The sequence below is a fragment of the Salvelinus sp. IW2-2015 genome, unplaced genomic scaffold (genome assembly GCF_002910315.2).
Source record: "Salvelinus sp. IW2-2015 unplaced genomic scaffold, ASM291031v2 Un_scaffold5250, whole genome shotgun sequence".
In the NCBI taxonomy this organism is placed as follows: Eukaryota; Metazoa; Chordata; class Actinopteri; order Salmoniformes; family Salmonidae; genus Salvelinus; species Salvelinus sp. IW2-2015.
In genome coordinates, this window is record NW_019946515.1 from 62,999 (window position 1) to 68,944 (window position 5,946).

The 5,946-nt window shown below is 44.0% G+C and overlaps 2 long non-coding RNA genes across 2 annotated transcripts; both read left to right on the plus strand.

Annotated features, from left to right (window-relative positions):
* The first annotated feature begins 319 nt into the window (after positions 1-319).
* LOC112078094 (uncharacterized) lies at positions 320-1,971 on the plus strand. Its single transcript, XR_002895589.2, has 4 exons — positions 320-380; positions 1,501-1,553; positions 1,675-1,726; positions 1,919-1,971. It is a non-coding gene; the product is annotated as an uncharacterized lncRNA (long non-coding RNA).
* A 135-nt stretch (positions 1,972-2,106) lies between these two features.
* LOC139026604 (uncharacterized) lies at positions 2,107-3,085 on the plus strand. Its single transcript, XR_011478452.1, has 4 exons — positions 2,107-2,164; positions 2,358-2,411; positions 2,663-2,716; positions 3,036-3,085. It is a non-coding gene; the product is annotated as an uncharacterized lncRNA (long non-coding RNA).
* The last annotated feature ends 2,861 nt before the right edge of the window (positions 3,086-5,946 follow it).

A 5,946-nucleotide genomic window follows, 5' to 3' on the forward strand; every position in this document is an offset into this window, starting at 1 on the left:
TGGTGTAGAACATGCATGCTTTTCACTCACAAGTCAAAGCGTGTTGTCTCTGACAGATGACAGCACTCACACCTTTGGCAATGTGATCAGCGGTAGAGTCTATTTCATTGAAAAGTGTGTCATGTATCTGAGTAAACGAGGCTGTAGGAACATTGATTTAAAGTCCATGGGAGTTGTTTAGCAGCCATTAATGTTGTTTTGAAACAGCTTACATTTGAAATCCATCTTTCTATCCTCCTATAAATGTACCTACTTATGTTTCAATGTCTCTGTCATACGCAGTTGTTCATCTTACTGACGTCTGCATGTTACCTCTCTCTCTCTAGGGTGAAGAGGGGGACCAGGGAACCACAGGGGACCTCGGATCCCAGGGCCCAACGGTTTGATACTCTCATTAACCTACCTTTAACAGATAATATAACAGACTGTCTGTAGAGATACTATAACAGACTGTCTGTAGAGATACTTATACACAGACTGTCTGTAGAGATACTATAACAGAATGTCTGTAGTGATAATAATAACAGACTGTCTGTAGAGATAATATAACAGACTGTCTGTAGAGATAATATAACAGACTGTCTGTAGTGATAATATAACGACTGTCTATAGTGATATATATAACATACTGTCTGTAGTGATAATATAACGGACTGCCTGTAGTGATAATATACAGACTGTCTGTAGTGATAATATAAGGACTGTCTGTAGTGATAATATAACAGACTGTCTGTAGTGATAATATAACAGACTGTCTATGGTGATAATATAACAGACTGCCTGTAGTGATAATATAACAGACTGTCTGTAGTGATAATATAACAGACTGCCTGTAGTGATAATATAACAGACTGTCTGTAGTGATACTATAACAGACTGTCTGTAGTGATAATATAACAGACTGTCTGTAGTGATACTATAACAGACTGTCTGTAGTGATACTATAACAGACTGTCTATGGTGATAATATAAACGATTGTTGTAGTGATAATATAACAGACTGTCTGTAGTGATAATATAACAGACTGTTCGTAGAGATAATATAACAGACTGTCTGTAGTGATAATTATAACAGACTGTCTGTAGAGATAATATACAGACTGTCTGTAGAGATAATATAACAGACTGTCTTATAGTGATAATATAACAGACTGTCTGTAGTGATACTATAACAGACTGTCTGTAGTGATACTATAACAGACTGTCTATGGTGATAATATAACAGATTGTCTATAGTGATAATATACAGACTGTCTGTGTGATAATATAACAGACTGTCTGTAGTGATAATATAACAGACTGTCTGTAGTGATAATATAACAGACTGTCTGTAGTGATAATATAACAGACTGTCTGTAGAGATACTATAACAGACTGTCTGTAGTGATATATAACAGACTGCCTGTAGTGATAATATAACAGACTGCTGTAGTGATAATATAACAGACTGTCTATGGTGACAGTTAGTGAGTTTGTCTTTCTGCTGTTGTGTGATTACAGGGTCCTCAAGGAATCAGAGGCTCCACTGGAATGATGGGCCCAAAGGTGGACTGGTAAGAGTCACTCTTTGAAGTTAATTATATTTAATCCTGGCTCGCAATTTTTTTTTTATTTGCTTCGTGTTTCCATCCTCTCTGTCATCCTAATGCTAATATACCCCTGGTGTTGTGACAGGGAGCACGAGGACATGATGGAGTCCAGGTCCCAGGGTGTTGAAGGAGCCTCTGTAAGTATTCTCCCATAATCCCCTTCTCCTGTTCATTATGATTTCACTAATGTTAGACCTCTGGAAAGGTGAGTATTTCAGAAATACGCCACTGTTCACATGTCATTATGTGTTGTGTTCTCAATGAAGGACATGATTAAATCTCTGTAAAAAGGTTTTGTCTTACAATATGTTGATGCTGTTTCTTTTTAGGGTGACCAAGGCCAGAGGGGCGTGATGGGCGAGTCTGGTCCTAGGTGATGAGGTGGGTATCAGAGGTAAAAAATACACCTACCATGGTTTCACATGGCCAAATTGATTCTAGTGTTTAGTCACTGTCTGTGGTGGTGGTGGTGTAATGCTGATGCCCTGATTGGTTCCTTATCCTATTGTGTTGTTATCTAGGGATCTCAAGGTGGAAGAGGAATCACAGGTCTTCCTGGGCCCAAGGGAAATGGTGTAAGTATTACTGTAACTATTGTATCACAGCATAAACAATCAGTCTTGGCGGTGGAAAATGTAAGYGTCTGTTGTGTATTCATAGACTCTTAGAATCATTTAAGCCACAGAACCATTCATAGAACCATAGAACCTTCTTGGAACATTAGCACTTGTCATGGAATAATTGTCGTGGTTCTTTTTTCATGTGTAGGGTTTGTCAGGAGTGGATGGTCGTGAAGGTATTCCTGGAATGCCAGGTGGAAAGGTATGGACAGGATCTACTGTCAGGTGTTTACATGTATCCTTCTAGYTGTGCTGTGCCCTCTCATAGGTCTACAGGGATTCTTTTCTGCAGCCATTTCTATTGGCTTGGCAATGKAGATCACAGCATTCTGAAAAGTCTACTACAGAATGGGATTCAAACTGGTTGAACGGAGGAAWCAGCAGGAGTTGTCAAATCAAGTTAAGATTACAACTGTGATGTCAAAATGTCATCTTAACTCTCTTTCTCCACAGGGCACCATTGGCAAGGCTGGGTCTCCCGGTGAGGTGGGGCTTCAGGGACTTCCTGTAAGTATGACCTTTGACCTCACACTAACAGGTGTTCTGATTGGTTGCGCCTGTGTAAACCTCCTCAGCCTCCCGTATTCTAATCCTGATGTGAAATAACATAATATTAATAACATGAGATAATTGTTTYTGACTGACAACCACCATTGTGTAGGTTCTTTTGTTTTTCAAACATTTGAGATTTTCATGTTTTCAACAACATCTTTGAAATGGATAATAAATGARTGAGTGGTTTGGTCAGATGTATTCTAGGTATTTACATTATAATTCTTGTTACTGTAGATTAATTTTGATTGCAAATATTGTGTTTCCTCTCTAGGGATTACCTGGTTCTCCTGGCTCTAAAGGAACTGGTGGAGAGAAGGTAGGTGTCATAGAGCATCGCGGTCTCAGGTCCCCCTCTCTGCTAACCCAACAGCCAGAGTGGTCCGCCCTCTCTGTAACCACAGCAGTGGTCACACTCTCATGTACCACAGCCAGGTCCACACTCTCTTGTACGCACAGCCAGGTGGTCCCATCTCGTAACCACAGCCCAGTGGTCCCCACTCTCTGTAACCAAAGATCAGCCAGGTCACAACTCTCTGTACCACAGCCAGGTGGTCCCACTCTCTGTAACGCACAGCCAGGTTCCCACTTCTACGGTAACCACCGCCAGGTGGTCCCCACTCTCTGTAACACAGCCAAGGTCCCACACAGCCAGGTCCACACTCTCTGTAACCACAGCGCAGGTGTGTCCCACTCTCTGTAACCACAGCCAGGTGGTCCCCACTCTCTGTAACCACAGCCAGGTGGTCCCACTCTCTGTAACCACAGCCAGGTCCACACTCTCTGTAACCAGCAAGGTCCCCCTCTCCTCCTTTTCTCTTATTTTCTCATTCTTCATCTTCTCTTTGTTTCAGTCTCTCTCTCTCATTCTCTCTTTCTTCTCATTCTCTCTTTCTCTCTCTTTCTCCCTTCTCCTCTTTCTCTCTTCTCTCTCTTTCTCTCTCTCTCTCTCCTCCTTCCTCTCTCTCTTCTCTCTTCTCTCTCTCTCTCTGCTCTCTCTCTCTTTCTCTTCTCTCTCTTTCTCTCTCGCTCTCTCTCTCTCTCTCTCTCTCTCTCTCTCTCTCTCTGCGCTCTCTCTTTCTCTGTAAGATTCTTGGTGTTCCAGTCTAACGTTGTCATCATTGAGTCGTTGTTACAAAGTATGTTTCCTTTCATTAATCCTCATATTATACCTGCACGAAGACACACAGCATCACACAGCAACCAGACAACACAACAACAATAACTCACCCTGGCTCCTGGTTTGCCCGGTGGACCGCGCTGGTCCTTGTTCTCCTCTGTTCCCTAGAGAGATGTAAAGAAAATTAAAGAGAGGAGAAGAGGCTTGTTTTATTACACATTAATGCACGATAAAGGACATTAAAATGGAACCCAGAGGGCAAAACTGGTTGCATTGACATCAACGACATCATTGTAACCCAATTACTACCAGTTGTAATCTGGTTGTGATGGCGTCACAAAACAGCTTTGCCTGCTGGGAAATATAATAAATGAAAGGATACTCACTGGTCCGCCAATGGGTCCAATGGGTCCTAGACCTCCTATTTGCCTTGCTCTCCCTACACAGAGACATCACAGTGAACAGGTTGTTACTGTATGGACAACTTGAAATGCATTTTTAAATAAACTTGGATTTGATTTGGACTTACTGTTTTACCAGCAGATCCCATTGTTCCAAGAAGACTGCCTCTCCAAAGCTACCCTGAAATAGAGCAACAGAAACAGAGTTTAGTGTCATAATCTCTCGTGGACAGATACACGTACCATAGGATGGTATCGGAGTGTCTGTCAACAGACTGGGATGCCACACTAACGAAGAACTTTGTCCAATGTGCAGATTTTTTCTCACTGATTTGGACATTTGGCCATAGACTTGCCCAAACGTACAGAGAGAAGGGGGTGGAGCTACTGCCTGATTCCTCATTGTAGAATCTTTTCTAACACATGTCCTCCCTCCAGAACTCAGTTCTGTGTGTCTGAGATGAAGTATATCATGTCAGTGTCAAGAACAGTGTAAGAACAGTCAGTCAGTGTCAGGACAGTTAGGTCAGTGTCAGGACAGTCAGGTCAGGACAGTCAGGTCAGTGTCACGGACAGTCGGATCAGTGTCAGGACATCAGGTCAGGTCAGGACAGTCGGGTCAGGTCAGGACAGTCAAGTCAGTGTCAGGCAGTCGGGTCAGGTCAGGACAGTCGGGTCAGGACAGTCGGGTCAGGTCAGGACAGTCAGGTCAGGACAGTCGGGTCAGGTCAGGACAGTCGGGTCAGGCCAGGACAGTCAGGTCAGGTCAGGACAGTCGGGTCAGGTCAGGACAGTCAGGTCAGTGTCAGGACAGTCAGGTCAGTGTCAGGACAGTCAGGTCAGTTTCAGGACAGTCAGTGTCAGTGTCAGGAAGTGGTCAGTTTCAGGACAGTCAGGTCCGTGTCAGGACAGTCAGGTCAGTCAGGTCAGTGTCAGGACCAGTAAGGTCAGGTCAAGACAGTCGGTCAGTGTCAGGCAGTCAGGTCAGGTCAGGACAGTTAGGTCAGTGTCAGGTCAGTCAGGTCAGGACAGTAAGGTCAGTGTCAGGTCAGTATGGTCAAGTGTTAGGACGTCAGGTCAGGTCAGGACAGTCAGGTCAGGTCAGGACAGTCAGGTCAGTGTCAGGACAGTCAGGTCAGTGTCAGGACAGTCAGGTCAGGACAGTTAGGTCAGTGTCAGGAAGTCAGGTTCAGGACAATCAGGTCAGTGTCAGGACAGTCAGGTAAGTGTCAGGACAGTCAAGTCCTTGTCAGGACAGTCGGGTCAGGTCAGGACAGTCAGGTCAGGTCAGGACAGTCAGGTCAGGACAGTCAAGGTCAGTGTCAGGACAGTTAGGTCAGGTCAGGAAGTCGGTCAGTGTCAGGACAGTCTGGTAGTCAGGACAGTCGGTCAGGACAGTCAGGTCGGTCAGGACAAGTCAGGTCAGTGTCAGGACAGTCAGGTCAGGACAATCAGGTCAGTGTTCAGGAAGTCAGGTCAGGTCAGGACAGTTAGGTCAGTGTCCCATGTCTTTATCCAGCTGCAGCTCCTCAGTGACACAGATTAGCTCTATTTGTCAAATGGGTGAGTTTATGGCTTAGAGTAATGCCTATTGGCTGTAGACAAATTGATGTAAGTGGTGCATTGTGGGTGAATTAGGAATTAGAATAGTATTTTAATATGAT